Source organism: Saccostrea echinata, unplaced genomic scaffold, assembly GCF_033153115.1.
Source record: "Saccostrea echinata isolate AGI-Se365-2 ecotype Australia unplaced genomic scaffold, CSIRO_AGI_Sech_v1 ptg000028l, whole genome shotgun sequence".
NCBI lineage: Eukaryota > Metazoa > Mollusca > Bivalvia > Ostreida > Ostreidae > Saccostrea > Saccostrea echinata.
Window position 1 is genome coordinate 5,339,283 of NW_026889777.1, and position 24,280 is coordinate 5,363,562.

Consider the following 24,280-nt stretch of genomic DNA (forward strand, 5'->3'; position numbering starts at 1 on the left):
GCAAGCTTAGTATTTTGTAACTCGATGTTCTTCTTCTCGAGGTCTGTCCGTTCCAGGTCTTTAATAAGCTTCATGTTCTGCAGTTTGAAGTTTTTTTTCTGACAGCATAAAACCTTCGGAATAAAACAATTTTTTTGTTATTCGTCGTTTCTACCTTTTTTAGTCATATACATATTTATATTCAACAAAAAAATGTTTAAAAGACACATCAGATTAATTATATCCTTTCCATTGGCAGAATGAATTCAGCCCTTTCTTACCTCATACTGCATCTTCTGGAGTTGTTCAAGGGAGATCTTCCTTCTCTTTGCCTGTGCAGATGGGGCCAGAGAAATTGTATCGACTTCGCTATATAATTGAAAAAAAAGCTACACACAGAATCACGAAACTATAAAAATCAATTTAAATATTACTGCAATATTCCATTATTCAATATTATTATCACAGTCATTTCAATCATTCTGCAGAAACGTGATCAAATCACCTTTTCTTTACGTCGCTTATATAAATTTACTGCAGTAACATATTTATATACATGTAACTAGATACGCGCGGGTGAATGAAGTTGTGAATCAATTAGCCAAAGGTTATATAAGTCATTGCATGGAATTAATCTTTTTAAGCATGTAAAGAACAAACAAAACAATAATTATAAGTCGGTGGGTTCCTGTTGTATTTTTAAAGGAGGAATTCAAAGTTGTACATCGTAAGCTAAAACTATACTTAAGGTAATGCATAGACAAGGGCGAATCCAGCAATTTTTGAAAGGGGGGGGGTCCAGGTCGGTGCCCCAAACACTCATGCATAGAATCACACCACAGGCACTTCAAGCCCTTAGCAACGGTTTACAAAGGGTCAACCTCTTTCAACCTCAAAAGAAAACCTGTCCACCACACTCTAAATTCGTATTTCCTGGGGGGGGGGGGGGGGGGGGCTTCCTCTAACTTTTCAGCACTTTTTCAAATGCTTGAATTAGCGTATTTTGACCTTCCTGCAACGAAATGTGTGGGGGAAGCATCCAAATCAAAACTAACATATTAAAACTACAGCAAAAGATATTATTCTCAGATTAGTGACCCCCTTGCTCGGGGCCAGTGTTTTGAAGCTACATGGAGGAAAGCTAATACTCGAAACTCTAACAAACAGAAAGGACAGAGATTGAACTATTTTATTCAAATATTAGACCTAAAAATATCTATATTTATTTACAGAAAAAAGAACACACGCTTTCTCTCTCTCTTTCTGCAAAATAAAGTGGGTAGAGCTTCATATCTATGACTTTTCATACCAACTTAACACGTATCCACGTTTTCTAGGGGGGAGATCACCTTTTGTTTTTTTAGTATACATTTTATAACTCTGCAAATTTCGGGGGGGGGGGGGGGGGGGGTCCGGATATCCCCCTTCCTAGATCCGCGCATGTAGAAAATATCATTCAGATTCCCATTCGATATTAATCTATGAGAAATATTGCTGATTTCTGAAAAAAAAGTTTATTTGTGTTATTTATCCTTAAATTAATTATTTAATGTTGTGTACATATAACAGTATGATACCTTGCGGGTTCACGTCTTGACTCAATGGCCGTCTCATCTTGCTGTGTGTCTGCTTGCTCCTCACAAGATTGTTGAGTTGTTGACTCGGATATTGAACTGAAAGTGGTAGTCGAGGCAGACTTTGAAGAGCAGGGTATATCTTCTAAAACAGAAGATACAGTCATTCTTGCTGAAATTTTAGTATGGAAATTTTTATTCAATCAAAGCCCCAACCCCCCAACCCAATTTTTTGCTGCACTATGTTCGAAACTTACTATGTGATGTATTATGTAATACTGAATATTGAAATAAACTTTTTTTCCTGCTGAGAATGAGAAAGAATTCCGCCTTTATTCACGAAATATGATTTCTGAATTTTTTATTTTGTTGAAACTTTTTGCAGACTTAGCATTTTTGTGATCGGCTTCGACCAATCATTTTTGATGCCAAATGATATAAATTCATATGATATAAATTTTCGCACACATTTAATTTTCCCATTGATTGTTTTAACTGACAGTCCATTAAAAATCTCTATTTATTAAAAATATTTTTGACGACACAAATGGAATCATGATCAATGTATTCGAGAAACATTATATATTGTATGTGTTTTAACAAGATTAAAGGTTTTGAACTACTTGTTACATGTTTCCTATGAAAATCTGTAATGCTTTAGAAAATGTTCAAAACATTACAACCTGTGAACGGGTTGGTGGTGTATCGATCTTGACTAACTTTGATCCAATCTCTTATAATTCTTAGGAGCGGCGGATCAAGAATTTTCTGAAACAAATAACTACAGTGCCTTATATGGCATTGAAAATGAACGGTTTTATTTTTTTTTTACATGTGTTCTTTAGATAACGTTTCACTCATATTGGGACACTATTATTTCCCTACTAAAAGCTGCGAATTTCGACATGTACATGTATATGTCCATAAATCAGTGGCAGGACCTTCCGTGTTCAACTTTTGACATGTACTCGGCGGCATTTTTTACTTATGAGCATTCTTTCTCTTGCAATTTTCTATCTGTACTCTGTACTTATAAACAATGAACAGAGAGAGATCTTTCTCGTGACTCTGCACTATTTGATCACCGAGGAATCTTTTTTGTGCCAGCACCTACTTTAACAGAAGACCGCGGTTTATACAGTCCCAGGACCGATCTCCATGTCCAACATCACCGCACCATATGTATGGATTAAATGTGAATCCAATTTATTTTTTTTAAATTGGTTTTATAATAAGAAACTGATTTATTACGTCCTTTTTAGGCCAACTAGTCATCGATTGAAATAAAACAAGTAAGTTCTTCGGAACTAAGGAACAGAATGAAATGGGGGGGGGGGGGGGTGGCAGGTTGAATCTTCTTACAGAAAGAGAAATCTAAGTTTTTTCCTATATATAATTAGATTGAAAATAATTTTTTTATGACAAAATGTATACCATCCTTGCTGTCACTCAAGTTATAAATTCTAAATGACTACGGGTTAAAAAAAGATATAAAGGATAAATTATAATATGAAATTAATTTGTTTAATTTATTTAATCCATCCACCCCAGTCTCTTTTAAATTTTACATCTCATGAACTTAGAAAATAATCTCAGTAATTATCAGCAATTCTCAGTACCAACAGTAACTCTCAGCAAATATCAGTAATTATCAGAACCCACAGTAAAAATGACAGTAAATATCAGTAATTATCAGAACCAACAGTAATTATCAGTAACAACAGTAAAACTATCAGCAAATATCAGAAATTCTCAGTACCAACAGTATAATATCAGTAAATATCAGAAATTATCAACTATCAGTAAAAAGTGGCACTATCAGTAATTTTTTTAGGCCAGTAGTGTTGGTCCCCCCCCCCCCCTTGGAATTTGCAGAGTTATTAAATGTATACATATACCGTATTTTGTTATGCTTTAGATAAATAATCACGCGAAATTTAAGCGGGTTAGGCCGTTGACAAGAAAGGAGTTGCAAGCCTTCTCTCTTTTTATGTATCAGTCGAAAACGATATATTTAAAAACAATGGGTTAGATTATCGATATCATGTAGTGCATATCAGACTATACCAAAATAGGAAAAAGGTGTGTCGACCCCAGATTTAAAAAGAAAGAAAATGAAGGGGGGGGGGTCCAGCCTCCAAATGCCTGTGATTTTAACGTCCATATATGTCAAGGAAACTTACGATCGGTATATATGAATTAAATTTTTGCACAGTCGGATGCTGAAAGTCCAGGTATAATTTTCAAAGAATTCTCTCCACATACAATGTAGGCACAATTCACATTTACACCCAATATTTTTAGTTACAAATGACGGGATATACAATTTTCAGTATTGAGATCGTTGCTAGGGAAAATTTGTTTGCATGTGTTTTTTTTTCTGTCTAACATTCCTTTCTAAAAAATTCCCTCATATTGAGACGTCATCACTTGCCGGTGGAGGGCTGCAAATTGTAAACAAGCGCGAAGATCACATCGGATTGTTTTTTTTAAATCCACCTAAGCTATTTTATTACGCACAGTGTAAATGATAAATCAAGATGTAATTTCAATTCCAGGACAATATTTTGAAATTAATATAAATTTCGCAATCTGGGTCGTACATGTATTTATAAGGGGTGGAGTTGAGAGGACCCCCCCCCCCCGGGCTAGATCTCTGTAATACTATGCAGTATGGTCTTCCATTTTGATCATAAATATAATGTACATGTGTATTGTAAAGTTATGTATTAGAATCTGTGAATAAAAAGAAAAATGATCTTCCATCTTTTGTAGTCTACTCTTTCTTTCTGAGTAACGCATATCTAGCACCCTATTTAGTGCACCACTTATGACGTCATGTTTGCAAACGCACTGCATATTCTGAATGAGTTTCCACATCGTCGAAAACCCAGCACCTACTTTACTTTGTCCAAACAAGGTTTAGCGCAAGGATCACACTGTTTTGCGATCTACAGATTCAACTACATTACTGATACATTTTATCCATGGATTTTATGCATGTACCATGATTGAGCACTTATAGGATAGCATGGTTGAAGCATGTGATCATCCATATGCAGCTGCACCAAGTAAGAATATTTATGATTTGCTAATGAAATTCCGAATAAAAGGTTTACTAGGATCAAGAAATCGCATCATTATTTTTTGAACAAGTCAGTCTGTTTTAAACACCAATTAGGCCTATCAAGTTAAAGTAAGTTCTATAACTGGGTGTAGGCTAGGCTAATTTGAAATATGACGTCATCATTTTGTCAGTCGATAATGTAAACAAGCATACAAACATTTGATGCCCGACTGTGTACTACAGGTATTGCTATTTATAACTAAAATGTTATATTTTCGAGTTAATAATGCCGTTGGACTTTTTACATGTTTTCTGTCCATTCTTTGTAATATTCATTGTTATACCTGTTGTGCCTGGCATTGATGACTCGAAGCCCCCAGCGATTCCAGAGAAATTTGGCTTGTCCTTCATTAGATCAATTATCTTCTCCTCGGCGGCAGTAGGGGGTTTGGGTGGAGGTCCACCGCCTGTTTTCCTGGCATGTTTACGGGCCTCTGTAAATGTCTTCTTAGCCCCTTGTTGCAGATTCCCCCATTTAAACTTCACTTGCTCTACCGACCTGCGTTGTACCCCAACTGCGTTGACTAAATCTGTCACTTCTGCCCATTTGCTGTTCTTTTTGGCATTTGTTATCAAATTGCTCTGTTTGGCTTTTAAAACTTCTTCGTTCTTTTCCACGAAATCTGTTAAGACAGTTATTTGCCAAGGACCAGTTGGTACTCCTCTCTCGCTTTACACTTGCACTTGCAGCCATTTTTACTTCGCCGTAGGTACAGGAAACGCGCGCGTGCAGAACGATTTAACAGAGAGTTAACTATAAGACATCAATTAAATGTGAGTTAGCTAATTGATTTTTAATAGACTTTCGAACAACAACTTTTTAACTGACAGTTACGTAACTCGTCGTTAAAAATTTAACTGCTAGTTACAGCACTAACTGAGATTTAATTTATATAACGTTCGTGCAACCGAATCCAGATCAATATCTTGAAGCGTTTGGACAAAAGTGCGGAAGACCAAGTGGGACAGACAGCAGGTCAGATGGACGGACGAAGAGGAAATCTTAAGTCTTCTCCGGTTTCACCGGTAGGCGACTCATAAAGAATACGAGTTAGTTAACGATTTTTTCTCCAGATTTTAATTGTCAAGAGTCAAAAGACTTGCCTAAAACGAAAAAAATTCGATAACTAACAAGCAGTCTTTATGGAGCTTTTATCTCCCTTTATTAGATAAGCTACTAAAATTCTTCAAACTACATTATTACTCCACAGAACAATCAGAAACCAGTATTACGTAGTACAGCGTGACGTCATGATAGGTGTTTACTAAAATGTTTGAGAGCCTCAAAAAGAATCATGTAATTGTACGGGAATAATGAAACAGCAGTAATGGAAGAAAATTTCGTTCTCGAATCTATTTCTTTTATTCACTGAAGAGACACAATTTGTCGAAAAGCGCATCTGGTGCATCAAAATTGGTACCGTATATGATTTACATTATGACCCCTTGGTCGAGGCCTCTGCCGGTGGATTGTAAGTCCCCGAGGGTCTCTACAACCCAGTAGCTAAGTACTTCGGTACTAGCTTCAAAATACGGATATATATTCAATTGCTGTGGTAAAATTAAGAAATTTATTATAAAATTAAGGATTAATTCCCTCATGCATAGCTCTTATCCTTCGACGTATTTGGTTCCAGTCTTTGGCACCATTTCTCAGCTCTTCAAAGTCTTTTTTGTTTATTTTATTTTTTTTTTTTTTTTTTGGATTTCCAACCTTTTGGCATGGGCATGACTGACGAGACATATTTGTCGAAATGCACATCTGGTGCATCAAAATTTTTACCGTATATGATTTACATTTTGTAAAGGTTATCTATGTACAAAACTTTGCAAAATTCATGAAATTTTGTCGCGTTATAAATGCCAAACAAGATATGCCTGTGAAACACACTGATGCCCCAATATGACAACTCAAGACCAAGTTTTTCAAATGAAGGTCAAGGTCAAGAGTTCAAAAATGTTAATACCTTAAGAAAGGTCTCGTCATAAGGAATACACATGTTAAATATAATATCCCTAGTTAAGGTAGTACCAACCATTCAGAAAATATGGACAAAGTTAAAGTTTTTCGAAAAGTAGGTCATACTCCAAAGTCAATATCATGAGGTCAAAAGTAGTGGTACAAAAGAAAGGACTTGTCACAAGGAATACACAAGTGAAATATGAAGGAACTAGCACCAACCATTCAAAAGATATTGGAAAGGTTAATGTTTTTTCAAATGTAGGTCAAGCTCCAAGGTCAGGTCATGAGGTAAAAAAAAATGTTCGTACCCAAAGACAAGTATTGTCACAAGAAATACACTTCTGATATATGAAAGTCCTAGCTTCCATCAAGGTTAATTTTTTTTTTAAAGTAGTTCAAACTCAAAGGTAAAGGTCGATAGGTAAAAAAGTTGGTACCCAAAGAAAGGTCTGGACACATTAAATGCACAAATGAAATACACAAGCTCTAACAACACTGTTCAAAAGTTATGGACAAGGTTAGAGTTCGGTATTTTTTTTTTGTTGCAAAAAGTAGGTCAAACTCCAAAGTCACGTTCAGGAGGTCAAATATGTTGGTAACAAAAGAAAGGTCTTGTCAAAAGGAATACACATGTGAAATATGATATCTCTAGCACCAACCATTCAAAAGTTATGGGCAAGGTTCAAATTAAAACAAACAGGATCCGGTTGCACGAACGTTAGTTAAATTTAACTGGCCGTTAACTTTACGTTAACGCGACGTTAAATTTAACGGCGAGTTAAATTGGTTGCACGAAAGTTAACTGACAGTTAAAGCTTAATTAATTTTCTGATTTAACTAACAGATTTAACTGAGGTAACCTAGGTACATTAAATATTTAATTAAACATTAAAAATCAAGATGGCGGATTTGTTATTATTTGGGAACTTGTTTGCTGTGAAGAAAGAGAGAAAATACAGAGAGAGAATAGAAATGTCCGACTTGAGTGACACTCAAACCCGACCCCGGTTTCGATTTAGACGAGATTCGCTTACTTATATTTCGAATATGCTGCGAAATGATCTGCAAAGAGCAACAAAGCGAAGTCAGTCCATATCTGTGGAAATGCAGGTACTTTTTTCTCTGGGTACACATACATGAATTGTCATTACCACGATTATATTTAAACTGAACATTTAAACGATCATCATGTTACTACAGTATAGCCTCAGACCAGTTACTTGAAAGAGTTTGTCCAACGCCAAAATAAATTTTAGACATATAACATAAACATGTTATGAAACTTTTTTTTTTTTTTGCTTGCCAAACTTTCTTTCAGAAAGACGATCATAGTTCTCCGTAACTGAATATGACTTAGAAACTACATATTTAATAAAAAATATTGCAAAGTTTTATATAAAACGTTTTATTACATGTAGTGTCAATGTAAAACCTCATATTTAAAGTATGTAAAAGCAAAATATTAAAAGATAACGTTTCATTGTTATTACTGCAAGTACCGAAAATCTTTAATTACACATAATATTAGTGTAAAAATCAAATGAATGAACTATTTTTAACAATGTAAAGATGAAAATTTAAAGTAAAAAATCTAAACAAATTAACGCTCATAAAAAAGACGTCACTTTGATTATGGCGTCATTAATTTATGCAAGAATTCTGACAGCGGCGTAACCATGTGCCCTCTTTATATCCTCTTGAAACACATTTAAAATTCAACAGAAAAAATTAATAAACAGTACAAAATCCTTGTAGGTTATGCTGGCGCTTCGTTTTTATGCCTCTGGGAGTTTTATGGAGGTGATAGGAGATACTATGGGGTTTGATAAGAGTACAGTTAGCAGAGCTGTCAATCGTGTTACTGATGCACTCCTTGCAAATAAAGACAGATTTATAAAGTGGCTCAGTCAAGAGGAAATTGCTAGTCTAGATCAAAACAAAATTTCTTTACAAGAGGAGGATTTCCAGGAGTTATCGGTTGTGTCGATGGAACACATGTTCGAATACAAGCGCCGACGGAAGATGAGGCCGTATTTGTTAACAGAAAGGGGTATCATTCCATCAATGTACAGGCCATTTGTGACCACGAAGGTACATGCATGTTGTACAGTGTAGTATTTTATCATACATTGATCCTATTTTTATACTTTAAAAACAATAATTCTTCGACAGTGTGACTATTTTCTTTCAGCTTCTAGAGCACAAGATCTGAGAAGGACTCCCTCTCACCCCCACCCCCCAAAAAAAACAACAACCTATGTTTGTTTTTTTAAAAAGCAAGGTAAAAAAATTCTGATATATGCCAAGATATCCTGTCTAAATTAACTAATATCCTAAACCTTACTAAACAAATTATATAGTTTTTTTTTTTTTTTTTTAAAGAAAACCATTAAGCATATATAATTATGATATGGACCATGCACCCTTCCCGAAATTAAAAGAGATGCGTTTAAGTGAAATCCTCGAAAAAAAAATTGATACCCATCCCTCAGAAACTGTTAACATCAATTGCTTCCCCCCATTCTAAGATGACTATCAGAGATTAGCGTAAACTAAACTTGAATATTTTTTTTATCTAAATCTAGAGCTATGATGATTTCTTAGCATTTTATTTACCATAGAAAATTTTGAACTTTGGTTGAAAGCATATTTTATACAATGCATTTTATATACATGCAGGAAAATTTATAAACATTGATGCACGGTGGCCTGGTAGTACCCACGATAGCCACATTTTTCGGACGTCCGAGGTCAGCATTTTCTTGGAAGGAAACCATCGTGGCGTTGAGGACGGCTATCTTCTTGGTGATAGCGGCTACGCTTGTTCCAGGTTTCTCATTACCCCGTACCTCCACCCTGCGAACCCTTCCGAGGAAGCCTTTAATGCAGCCCATTGTCGCACACGAAACACCATTGAGCGAGTTTTTGGATGGTGGAAAAGAAGGTTCCATGTCCTACACAGTGAAATTAAAATGAAGCCTGCAAAAGTCTGCAGAATAATTGGCGCATGTGCAATTCTGCATAATATTGCATTGTCTCTAAAGGAGGAAATGGAGGACGATGATGCACAAGATGACAACCCCGCAGCTCATTTGACTTATTGTGGACCTGAGGATGGAAGGGCTATCAGAAACTTTATCACCAGAACCTATTTCTAAATTGAATCAACAGAAATGAATTTTTGAATAAAAACTTTTATATGTTAATGATATGATAATACAATGTATGATGTTTAAACACAGTAATATGCATGCTATTTTATTCATCAGTAATTGCTTGTAGAGCTAGGAAAGCATTTTCATTCTGAGAGACAGTCTGCTTCAGGCATTCAATCTGCAACGCAAGCTTAGTATTTTGTAACTCGATGTTCTTCTTCTCGAGGTCTGTCCGTTCCAGGTCTTTAATAAGCTTCATGTTCTGCAGTTTGAAGTTTTTTTTCTGACAGCATAAAACCTTCGGAATAAAACAATTTTTTTGTTATTCGTCGTTTCTACCTTTTTTAGTCATATACATATTTATATTCAACAAAAAAATGTTTAAAAGACACATCAGATTAATTATATCCTTTCCATTGGCAGAATGAATTCAGCCCTTTCTTACCTCATACTGCATCTTCTGGAGTTGTTCAAGGGAGATCTTCCTTCTCTTTGCCTGTGCAGATGGGGCCAGAGAAATTGTATCGACTTCGCTATATAATTGAAAAAAAAGCTACACACAGAATCACGAAACTATAAAAATCAATTTAAATATTACTGCAATATTCCATTATTCAATATTATTATCACAGTCATTTCAATCATTCTGCAGAAACGTGATCAAATCACCTTTTCTTTACGTCGCTTATATAAATTTACTGCAGTAACATATTTATATACATGTAACTAGATACGCGCGGGTGAATGAAGTTGTGAATCAATTAGCCAAAGGTTATATAAGTCATTGCATGGAATTAATCTTTTTAAGCATGTAAAGAACAAACAAAACAATAATTATAAGTCGGTGGGTTCCTGTTGTATTTTTAAAGGAGGAATTCAAAGTTGTACATCGTAAGCTAAAACTATACTTAAGGTAATGCATAGACAAGGGCGAATCCAGCAATTTTTGAAAGGGGGGGGGTCCAGGTCGGTGCCCCAAACACTCATGCATAGAATCACACCACAGGCACTTCAAGCCCTTAGCAACGGTTTACAAAGGGTCAACCTCTTTCAACCTCAAAAGAAAACCTGTCCACCACACTCTAAATTCGTATTTCCTGGGGGGGGGGGGGGGGGGGGCTTCCTCTAACTTTTCAGCACTTTTTCAAATGCTTGAATTAGCGTATTTTGACCTTCCTGCAACGAAATGTGTGGGGGAAGCATCCAAATCAAAACTAACATATTAAAACTACAGCAAAAGATATTATTCTCAGATTAGTGACCCCCTTGCTCGGGGCCAGTGTTTTGAAGCTACATGGAGGAAAGCTAATACTCGAAACTCTAACAAACAGAAAGGACAGAGATTGAACTATTTTATTCAAATATTAGACCTAAAAATATCTATATTTATTTACAGAAAAAAGAACACACGCTTTCTCTCTCTCTTTCTGCAAAATAAAGTGGGTAGAGCTTCATATCTATGACTTTTCATACCAACTTAACACGTATCCACGTTTTCTAGGGGGGAGATCACCTTTTGTTTTTTTAGTATACATTTTATAACTCTGCAAATTTCGGGGGGGGGGGGGGGGGGGGTCCGGATATCCCCCTTCCTAGATCCGCGCATGTAGAAAATATCATTCAGATTCCCATTCGATATTAATCTATGAGAAATATTGCTGATTTCTGAAAAAAAAGTTTATTTGTGTTATTTATCCTTAAATTAATTATTTAATGTTGTGTACATATAACAGTATGATACCTTGCGGGTTCACGTCTTGACTCAATGGCCGTCTCATCTTGCTGTGTGTCTGCTTGCTCCTCACAAGATTGTTGAGTTGTTGACTCGGATATTGAACTGAAAGTGGTAGTCGAGGCAGACTTTGAAGAGCAGGGTATATCTTCTAAAACAGAAGATACAGTCATTCTTGCTGAAATTTTAGTATGGAAATTTTTATTCAATCAAAGCCCCAACCCCCCAACCCAATTTTTTGCTGCACTATGTTCGAAACTTACTATGTGATGTATTATGTAATACTGAATATTGAAATAAACTTTTTTTCCTGCTGAGAATGAGAAAGAATTCCGCCTTTATTCACGAAATATGATTTCTGAATTTTTTATTTTGTTGAAACTTTTTGCAGACTTAGCATTTTTGTGATCGGCTTCGACCAATCATTTTTGATGCCAAATGATATAAATTCATATGATATAAATTTTCGCACACATTTAATTTTCCCATTGATTGTTTTAACTGACAGTCCATTAAAAATCTCTATTTATTAAAAATATTTTTGACGACACAAATGGAATCATGATCAATGTATTCGAGAAACATTATATATTGTATGTGTTTTAACAAGATTAAAGGTTTTGAACTACTTGTTACATGTTTCCTATGAAAATCTGTAATGCTTTAGAAAATGTTCAAAACATTACAACCTGTGAACGGGTTGGTGGTGTATCGATCTTGACTAACTTTGATCCAATCTCTTATAATTCTTAGGAGCGGCGGATCAAGAATTTTCTGAAACAAATAACTACAGTGCCTTATATGGCATTGAAAATGAACGGTTTTATTTTTTTTTTACATGTGTTCTTTAGATAACGTTTCACTCATATTGGGACACTATTATTTCCCTACTAAAAGCTGCGAATTTCGACATGTACATGTATATGTCCATAAATCAGTGGCAGGACCTTCCGTGTTCAACTTTTGACATGTACTCGGCGGCATTTTTTACTTATGAGCATTCTTTCTCTTGCAATTTTCTATCTGTACTCTGTACTTATAAACAATGAACAGAGAGAGATCTTTCTCGTGACTCTGCACTATTTGATCACCGAGGAATCTTTTTTGTGCCAGCACCTACTTTAACAGAAGACCGCGGTTTATACAGTCCCAGGACCGATCTCCATGTCCAACATCACCGCACCATATGTATGGATTAAATGTGAATCCAATTTATTTTTTTTAAATTGGTTTTATAATAAGAAACTGATTTATTACGTCCTTTTTAGGCCAACTAGTCATCGATTGAAATAAAACAAGTAAGTTCTTCGGAACTAAGGAACAGAATGAAATGGGGGGGGGGGGGGGTGGCAGGTTGAATCTTCTTACAGAAAGAGAAATCTAAGTTTTTTCCTATATATAATTAGATTGAAAATAATTTTTTTATGACAAAATGTATACCATCCTTGCTGTCACTCAAGTTATAAATTCTAAATGACTACGGGTTAAAAAAAGATATAAAGGATAAATTATAATATGAAATTAATTTGTTTAATTTATTTAATCCATCCACCCCAGTCTCTTTTAAATTTTACATCTCATGAACTTAGAAAATAATCTCAGTAATTATCAGCAATTCTCAGTACCAACAGTAACTCTCAGCAAATATCAGTAATTATCAGAACCCACAGTAAAAATGACAGTAAATATCAGTAATTATCAGAACCAACAGTAATTATCAGTAACAACAGTAAAACTATCAGCAAATATCAGAAATTCTCAGTACCAACAGTATAATATCAGTAAATATCAGAAATTATCAACTATCAGTAAAAAGTGGCACTATCAGTAATTTTTTTAGGCCAGTAGTGTTGGTCCCCCCCCCCCCCTTGGAATTTGCAGAGTTATTAAATGTATACATATACCGTATTTTGTTATGCTTTAGATAAATAATCACGCGAAATTTAAGCGGGTTAGGCCGTTGACAAGAAAGGAGTTGCAAGCCTTCTCTCTTTTTATGTATCAGTCGAAAACGATATATTTAAAAACAATGGGTTAGATTATCGATATCATGTAGTGCATATCAGACTATACCAAAATAGGAAAAAGGTGTGTCGACCCCAGATTTAAAAAGAAAGAAAATGAAGGGGGGGGGGTCCAGCCTCCAAATGCCTGTGATTTTAACGTCCATATATGTCAAGGAAACTTACGATCGGTATATATGAATTAAATTTTTGCACAGTCGGATGCTGAAAGTCCAGGTATAATTTTCAAAGAATTCTCTCCACATACAATGTAGGCACAATTCACATTTACACCCAATATTTTTAGTTACAAATGACGGGATATACAATTTTCAGTATTGAGATCGTTGCTAGGGAAAATTTGTTTGCATGTGTTTTTTTTTCTGTCTAACATTCCTTTCTAAAAAATTCCCTCATATTGAGACGTCATCACTTGCCGGTGGAGGGCTGCAAATTGTAAACAAGCGCGAAGATCACATCGGATTGTTTTTTTTAAATCCACCTAAGCTATTTTATTACGCACAGTGTAAATGATAAATCAAGATGTAATTTCAATTCCAGGACAATATTTTGAAATTAATATAAATTTCGCAATCTGGGTCGTACATGTATTTATAAGGGGTGGAGTTGAGAGGACCCCCCCCCCGGGCTAGATCTCTGTAATACTATGCAGTATGGTCTTCCATTTTGATCATAAATATAATGTACATGTGTATTGTAAAGTTATGTATTAGAATCTGTGAATAAAAAGAAAAATGATCTTCCATCTTTTGTAGTCTACTCTTTCTTTCTGAGTAACGCATATCTAGCACCCTATTTAGTGCACCACTTATGACGTCATGTTTGCAAACGCACTGCATATTCTGAATGAGTTTCCACATCGTCGAAAACCCAGCACCTACTTTACTTTGTCCAAACAAGGTTTAGCGCAAGGATCACACTGTTTTGCGATCTACAGATTCAACTACATTACTGATACATTTTATCCATGGATTTTATGCATGTACCATGATTGAGCACTTATAGGATAGCATGGTTGAAGCATGTGATCATCCATATGCAGCTGCACCAAGTAAGAATATTTATGATTTGCTAATGAAATTCCGAATAAAAGGTTTACTAGGATCAAGAAATCGCATCATTATTTTTTGAACAAGTCAGTCTGTTTTAAACACCAATTAGGCCTATCAAGTTAAAGTAAGTTCTATAACTGGGTGTAGGCTAGGCTAATTTGAAATATGACGTCATCATTTTGTCAGTCGATAATGTAAACAAGCATACAAACATTTGATGCCCGACTGTGTACTACAGGTATTGCTATTTATAACTAAAATGTTATATTTTCGAGTTAATAATGCCGTTGGACTTTTTACATGTTTTCTGTCCATTCTTTGTAATATTCATTGTTATACCTGTTGTGCCTGGCATTGATGACTCGAAGCCCCCAGCGATTCCAGAGAAATTTGGCTTGTCCTTCATTAGATCAATTATCTTCTCCTCGGCGGCAGTAGGGGGTTTGGGTGGAGGTCCACCGCCTGTTTTCCTGGCATGTTTACGGGCCTCTGTAAATGTCTTCTTAGCCCCTTGTTGCAGATTCCCCCATTTAAACTTCACTTGCTCTACCGACCTGCGTTGTACCCCAACTGCGTTGACTAAATCTGTCACTTCTGCCCATTTGCTGTTCTTTTTGGCATTTGTTATCAAATTGCTCTGTTTGGCTTTTAAAACTTCTTCGTTCTTTTCCACGAAATCTGTTAAGACAGTTATTTGCCAAGGACCAGTTGGTACTCCTCTCTCGCTTTACACTTGCACTTGCAGCCATTTTTACTTCGCCGTAGGTACAGGAAACGCGCGCGTGCAGAACGATTTAACAGAGAGTTAACTATAAGACATCAATTAAATGTGAGTTAGCTAATTGATTTTTAATAGACTTTCGAACAACAACTTTTTAACTGACAGTTACGTAACTCGTCGTTAAAAATTTAACTGCTAGTTACAGCACTAACTGAGATTTAATTTATATAACGTTCGTGCAACCGAATCCAGATAAACAGACAAACATACAGACGGATAGATCAAACCTATTTCGATTACGGGGGCATAAAATTATCTCGTAAATATAAGGTGTTGCCAAAATTCGGTAATCTACAGTAGTCCAAACTGTGGTTTGAAGCTTGCACCCAAGAGTCATAAATAACATGATTTTGGTAGAGGGCTACTGCTGATTATTATTAAGTATTACCTGCTGAATTTCCAGGGGTAGAGATGAAAAATTGTCCCTAGTCAAGATGGATGGGACAATGAAATTCACAATTATGTTCCATTTAGCCATGGATCATACATACTTAAGTCGATTAATCGTCATAGATAATTCAGAGAAAAGGCCGAAAGTGTTTGCTAACGACGCACAACGCACACGAGTGATGGCGGCTGGACTACAGCATAGACTCGTGTAAATTTGGGAAAAAATACAGGATTAAAATGCTATTGGGTACATAAAAAATGTTTCTTTTTCTGTACAGAAATGTTTAATAGCCTTTTTTTAAAATTAACCTTCAATAACAAAAGCGGATGCATGTATAACATATAATATTACAATTTTACCATCAAATGTGATTGTGTTTTGTCCAATCAGTTTCCAGTCGGTTCCTTCGGGTCGCCATACTTGGGCAAACAATGTTCCTGCAGTCGCTCCAGCGTAAAATTTCCAAGAGGAAAGAAAACCACAACATTTGATTTGGTAATCTGAATCTTTTGAATTCAGTATGAAGGTTCTCGCTTAAAAAATAAATAATTTTTTTAATTCAAAAAATTAATTAAAAGACGATATTTCTGTGCGTAGCGATTAGCAGATTTTAAGCACTTCACTTAGTAGCTAATGAAAATTGTAACATTCAAAATTCATTGAATATTTTTCATTATAAATGATGTGTTCAAAACGTTTTTGACTTTAGCAGATAAAATCTTTAGAGATAAGAGTCAAAATAATGTATGTTTTTTTTTTTTTTTTTTTTTTTTTTTTTTTTTTTTTTGAAATGGATGTTCTTTTTTTTGGAAATGGAATGTTTTAACTCAGTTTCTATTATGTATAATTTAACGATTTTTAATCTAAACTTAAGTGTGTGTAGTTTTCATCATCGTGTGTGGAATAAGAAGTTGCAGAAAGATGTTAATATTTTTTTTTCTTTTTTTTTTGTAATTGAATTGGGTCGTCATGTTTATTTGAATTCGAATTTTCCTGTATATTGAGTATTGTGTTGAATACATATACCATTGCCTTCATCCGTTTTGTCTACAGGATTTGGGTTCTTCCCAGCCTTACTTTCACCAACGGTACATTGACAAGCTGAAAAGAAAGTCAAAATCTTGAATAAATCTTATTTTGCATCAGGTTGATCTGTACTGAATTACGAAATATGGAATAGCTAATATGAATTGTCATTTTTAATGACGCTGTGAGTCTACTTTTATTATATTGCCGTATGCCAGATGTTTTGATAGATTTTTTTTTACAGCTTTTAATTACATTTCATCTTAGAATAACCTGGTTTTGTTTGTTTTATTTTTTTTATTTTGTCAAATTTGGAAATATAATTTATACACTATTTCTCTGGAATATGTTGAGAGAGCAGGATGTTTAATTAATTTTAAAAAGATAATAAAATTTGACTTTCAACGATTTCATCTGATTTTTTTTATATTTCATCTGATTTGTTTGATTTTAGTTTACTGTTCAAGTTGGTACACTGTTTATGATTCCAGATTAATTTTATATTTATTTGTTATGCCAATTAAAAATTATAATTCACGCATAGAAACAACACATTTATCTTTTCTCAATCAACACCTCTGTTAAAGTGAAATAATGTTTGTGCATCCCTTTGTTTGAGTAAGTTTTCAACCTATTCCCACCTGAAATTCTACCTTTTGTTACCTGATTTTAAAAAAAATATGGGAATAGGAAAAATGAACCTTCTATTTCAATGCTTATATTTCTGGTTATCTTAGTTTAAACATACATGTACCTAAAGTTTAAAAAATTGAAAGAACATCGAGTTTTTTTTTTTTTCTGAATTTATAAAAAAAATTCTATTAAAATGATTAAAATAACAAAAAAGGACCTTTAAAATATATATTCATGGAAACATTTTGCTATCTATTTTCATTGATAGCAAATTTCTATCATCCTCTCCACAGTTAAATGTTAAGGGTATTGGTATTTTCCGATTTTTAACAACAGTTATTCCTTTATTCTGATATGTTTTTTTTTTTCACTTAAAATAAAGTCCAATATCTTTTTTTATTCCATTTGAAAAAAATTGAAATTCTCATAGCATATGATGGGAAGGAAAAAATCTACTCACCCGTCCTTTTTATAATCCAGAGTAATAAGATAATATCTACAAAACATTTTGTTATCATCTGCATTTTTCAGTTGCTTCCTTTTTCACAAAGTTTTTCCTTTTTCACAAAGTTTTAATTCTGTGTGAAGTGTTGTTGTCCTTTTTAGAAAACAAAGAAAACTGCAAAACTTCGTAGTGGAGATGAATCCAAAAAAAAGTTACTCGTTATTTTAAAGCTTCTCTGGAAAATTGTTAATTATCATACCTTTATATGAAATGCATCTCTACTGGAACGCCCTCTGTGTACCTATCTTATTTTAGCTGTACCTTGGTCTGCGTGTTAGAAATGTCCATAATTATGCCATTGCTTTATTTTTAAATCCTGAGTAAGGGTTCGATTTAGCAAATAACAAATTGATGAAAACATGCTTAAATTCCATCTATCATTTAATTCACAAATTGCACGCATGGTCTCGAATGACCTAACTCTCATAGATTCTTGGACAACACTGCATGCACTCATAGTTAATATGTAATTTGTTATGGAACGAATTTAAATTTAAGCTTATATTACTTTCATTAGTTTTAAATTACCAGTTTTTTGTGAAAAATTTTAGCATTGTACTTTATTCTCATGTAATTCCCATGTTGTGAAAAAAGTAAAAAGGAAAAAAAATAAGAAAGAATAAACATAAATACAAGCCAAACATAACGAAATAAACACCAAATAAAAATATTGTAATATAATGATTTGACACAAATAAATCTGTCTATGTGAATTTTGTTATGATCATGAACAAAATGCACATTTACGTGTAGTATGTTTAAATACAACATTTAAGTTAATTGTTAGTTCTTAAAGCTAAAGAAAATTGTCACAAAAAGGGAAATTAAGTAAGATATACATGTATTAAGTTAAATGTTTTTTTTTTCTTTCTTTTAAATCAATCATTGGTTTGTTTGGCATATCAACATTTCTTTTTTCCATTTTTAAGACAAAGACAAACAGAATTCAAAGTTTGAGTTTTACGGCAGTAGAATAAACGAATAGAAAATCTAATGAAATGAATATAAAATTTATCATATTCCAGGATTAAAAATCAAAGCTTTTTCACGAAGGGTTTTTTAATCTATGTGAAAGAATCTTCTTTATCAAGAACATTATGTGGGCATTCTTTTCTCCATGCAGTTATGCATTATGCAGTTATTAACAATATGCATAGGTGTGCTGAGCATCTATAAGAATGCGATGGTTCGGGTTCTACGACAAAAGCAAGAATACGTGTAGACCTGAAATTACAGGTAAATAAGAAGTAAAGCTGTGATTTTTCTGAGAATGTCTTTCCTACTCTGCCGTCTTATGTAAATCATTTAAATTTGTGATCAATTATTGAAAGAACTCAAATATTATTTTAATGTTTGTACATTACTTTTGTTTAGTTTGTTCTTATTCGAAGAAAGAATATTTTCTTCTGATTGGAGACATTTTCCTAAGTTATATAAACAAAAATCATCGGTAAACCTGGTGCATTGTAATATTTAATTTTTCAGAAGAAAGACTTTTTGTGAAGAACAAAAACTTAAACATGTGTACATTTAAAAATGTTCCTAAATCTTCGACAAAGAACGCGTCGGTTAAACAAAACGTCCTCTGACGACGCAGAACTTATCATCAGTGCTCATAAAATTTGTATTAATGAATGGCTATGCCCTTTTGATGTTCCTTGAAAAATGGCGAACTTTGTTTTGATTTAAGAGAAGTTTGGTCCAATTTACTCAGACTAGCAATTCAACAGGTCGTTGACATAAATTCCATTCAATTTATATCAATGGCCATTATGAACTATTTATATCTGTACCCTCATTGAAATTAAAGCCTCCATTTTTTCAACCAGCTTGAGGAGTAAATCCAACAATTCCTCTAGAATCAGGACGAAATAGTCAATTTGATCATAAAAGTTTCAAACATCAACGCCGATTTTGTTTTTCATTTGTATGTTTGTTTTTTTTTTTAAATTTTTTTGGAGGAGGGGCATTTTTTTCATTGATGTTTTAATGCGTTATTATGTTTAGGAAAATACTATGTCATTACCCATTTAATGATGCATTGAGAAATTACTTTGCAAGGTTATGCTATGCACTGGAATTTATTCTTAAATGTGAATTTTCTAATAAAATAACATCACATACATATGATGTCTATGGAGAACCAGTATCACTATTCTTCTCGTTTTATTTTCTGTTAAATTTTTGTACTCTTATCCATTGTTAATTAGAACTTATAATTTAGATGAAGATTTGTTAGTATTTCTTTGCATACATGTATTTGCGAAGAAGGGTAACCATTTTTTGAAATGTAAATAACTGTGTTTGGTTACCTAACAATGATTCATTTTAATGTTTGTGACAAGTCGGTATGAATCATATTTTAATTTAAGTAAAGTCTTTTGAACTGCTTCGATCATTCATAGATTTAATACATTTGTAGACAATATCTGGTTCATGCAGTGTATTTAAATAAAAGGGGGTATACAATTTATTTCCTATCTGTATTTATGAAAGAATTCCATATTTTTCCCCTGTTTGACACACACTGTCTCTATATATAAACATATTGTGACTTTTATTCCGATTCTTGGTGCCTTTTTGTTTGACCCCAACATTATTTAAATGTATATATTCTGTAACTTTTAATACATCATGCATTTGATTCCTGTACGAAACTAGAGGTAGTGTGAGCATTGAGCTCACAAAATGATAACCCCCTCCCATTCCAGTATAGTACATGTAGCATTTTGCTATAGATGGCTCAAACTATCTACGAAATATAAACAAATATTTTATTCAGTGATGAAGGAGGAGTTAAATGTTAAAGAAAGAGTGCAACGTGGCAGTGTCCACTGAAAAAAAATTAATGAGAATTTCACAGAATCTTTATCATAAAGTCATTGTTCACCTCTTATTTGGGATGGCAGTGTCCATGTTCTGCTTTGGCAAAACCCATGTATTTGTCCAAATAGGAGGTGCACAAAGGCACTTTGTAATAAAGATTCTGTTAAAGTATCATTTAATTTTATTCAGTGGTACATGTATAGGAGGAAACGCGGATAAAAGATGGGTACTCTCTCAATATTATAGAAAGAATGGCTGTGTCTATGTTTTGCTATTGGAAACCTGAAATTTGTGTCTGATCAAAAAGTAAAATAAGAGGTGCACAATGGCACTATGTAATAAAGATCCTGTGAAAGTGTCATTATTTTTTTTTCAATGGTACAGAAATACATGTAGTTGTGGATAAGAAATGAATAGTCCTTAGTGCAGGTTTTTGCCAATTTTATTTTCAAGATCTTTAAAATTTTTCAATACTGTTTATATTCCGATACATTCAAGTGGTTTCAGTCTTTCTAATACCGGTATCATTTATTTTCATCTCTATTTCTTAATTAAAAGATGGAAAAGGATATCTATTATTCCGGATGTTTGTATTTGGAAAAATATTTATCAGAACAAAACTAAGCATGAGAAGAGAATATCAAATAACAAGTATAAAATGGTACCAAGATCTTTTATCCATAAATCCTCCTGTGCAATGTACCACTGAATAAGATTTTATGAGACTTTCCTGGAATCTCTTTTACACAGTGCCAAGTTGCACCTAGCTATTTTATGTTTCGATCGGACCTATATTTTTTTTGGTTTTCCATTGCTATACATGAATCATTGCCATTCTTGGTACATTTGGCTTTAGTCATCACATCCACTACTCCTCTTACACAACGTATCACAATATAATGATTTTTTATTAGCAAAGAATTGATGATTTGGCTGATACAAAACGGAAAAATCAAAATATCACTCAGCAAACTGTAATGCAAGACTTTTATATCAAACTGTCAAATTTGCTCGCAACTCGGAATAGGGCGAATTTAAAAAAAATGACCAAACACATATTTTTCAACCTGCACTAAAAGTACAGGTAATGGAAACACATTTCTATGTCTCAGCATATGTCTGAAGATAGTGTTTAAACACCTGCCAAATATCTCATTGATATCTCAATTCACAAAAATGTTATGCCTTAAAATGATACTAAAAATGTCAGGAGTGCAACACTTTTTCGTGACATTTTGAAAATTCAATATTTTTTGAAGATCTGTGATTTGAATAATAATGGTTTATGGTGGAAATAAAGGCTTTCTTGATAATATTCAAAGTATTAAGCTGTTAATGTAGACTGTAGCAACTTTTGTTTGACAAGCTGTGGTCATGGCTGATGTTGAAAAAATTGTTATACTATTTCTGCAACAGAAAAATTTAGTGTTGACCAAAACATTTTAAAATTCTGAAAGACAATTAAGTCAAAAAAGAATTTTTAAAGTGTAAAACATAATTAATAAACAATTTAAAGCTTAAAAATGGTCTACTATATGATTCATAAGCAGCATTAATGAGAGTCAAGTATCTGTGCATACCAAATAATTTCACCAAATAATGTCAGGAGTGCAACATTTAATGTTTTGTTCCCAAGCATGAAAAAACCTTTATCAGTATATGATTCTCTGACTTTTATTTTGGAAAATAAAGACACAAATAACAATTTTACCAAATAGTTTTATAAATTACAGGGTGTGTCTGTGTTTCAGATGTATATTTTTATGGTTAGGAGTGCAATACATTCTTTAAAAATTCAAGTTATATGATGAACAGACTTCTACTCGCGCTAAGAAATATTCTTTAATTAAAAATCTAATAAATTATATTAATAAATAAATTAATGATCTATTTGAATTATTAAGTTCTAAATTATTGACAGTATAATTTTTAAAATCCTTCTCTTTTTCAACTTTATCAGTTCAGATGTGTTTTTATCTTTTCTTAGATTTTGTTTTTTAGAATTTGAAAAATAAACACACTGAAAATTTGTTATAAATTTAAAGTAATTCCACCTCAACTTCACTGAAACGACAGAACAAGTTCTGATATAATTTTCGCTTCACAATTCTACTTTAAAGACTCCAATATATGCTCTTGGTCAGGTGTAAGAATTATTGCTGATCAAATATGAATATTATAAAGAAAAAAATGATGAGTAAAATGTTTCTGGTTGACCTCAGTTGCTTACAGTGTTTGTCTTGTGAAGGAAAATATACTGTAAAATATATTTCATCTTCTATATATATATTTTAGCTAGTTTTTTGAGACAAATAGGGAATAAAAAGGAAGATATAAAGACAAGTTTAAATACTTTCATGTGTTTTAATTATGAAGAATTGGACTTTAAATATTGCACAATTTCGTTACTACTTGATGTTACCAACACTTTGTGAATTTTTGTTTTCTATGGTTTTAATTTTTAATTTTACTGCAGTCAGCAGTGCTACGAAACTGTTTTAATATAATTATCAATGATCTTCATATATCTTTACTACAAAATAAATTGAAAGAAATATTTGATACTATTTGTCAATCAACTAATTACAGATATTTTACAATTATTTCAGAGAATAGTTTTCGTCACTTAACACATATTTTTAAATACAATGTATATAATTATATTACACATTGCAAATAATCATGTTTTGAAGTCTTGAAAATATAAAAAAAAAAAATTGCCGTAAATGATAAAAAATATCAAATCAACAAACTGATTTACAAACTAAGAATGGGTTATTGTGTATTATAATTTTTAAAACAATGTTAAATAAAATTCGATATCAGATGTCAGGAGTACAACACAATAATGTAACATAGGGTCACTTCAAAATCTATTATTTTTTGTAAGAAAACTTGTATGTCAAAATTCTCTTATAGCTTAAAGAGCTAAATCTACGAACCATCAAATATGGCCTCATCACAAAAATTAACGGGTTTTTATTATAGATAGTGTAGACTTTTGGCTTTTTATAGCCTTTTTTCTTTTTTCAATATCTATTATACTTTTTCAAAAGGAGATCTTGTAGAATGGCAGTGTTTTGATGGGAAAATGCAATAGGAACGTCATTTCTTGTAATGTAATGTCACGTCAAAAGGCGATAGAAATGACCATCGGATTATAATGTACCGATATATGAACACAGGACTTGAAATTAAGATAAGACATTTATCTTATCAACATCATCATCATTTTATGATTATATTAGAAAGTAGATAAAGGTGTTCATTTGATACGTATGTACCAGTCAATTCTGGATAGAAATGCAAAAAGATGTTTTGTGTGGAAAATGACGCTGCGGTATACGTAAGGCCAACGTTTTTTTTTTTTCTTTTGGTTTACGATTCCGCCGACCCTAATTTTCACCAATCATGAAAATAAAAATAATGTCTTTTTTCCGACATATTTTTCCGGACTTTTCTCAGCTGAACTGGTGGATTTTTAATTTTAGAATGCATCTTAGTCAAATAAG

The 24,280-nt window shown here is 33.2% G+C and overlaps 2 pseudogenes; one reads left to right on the forward strand and one right to left on the reverse strand.

Annotated features, from left to right (window-relative positions):
* LOC133193933 (protocadherin Fat 3-like) overlaps nt 1-24,280 on the reverse strand; it is a 43,008-nt pseudogene that overhangs the window by 13,670 nt on the left and 5,058 nt on the right.
* LOC133193655 (putative nuclease HARBI1) lies at nt 8,402-9,836 on the forward strand (annotated as a pseudogene).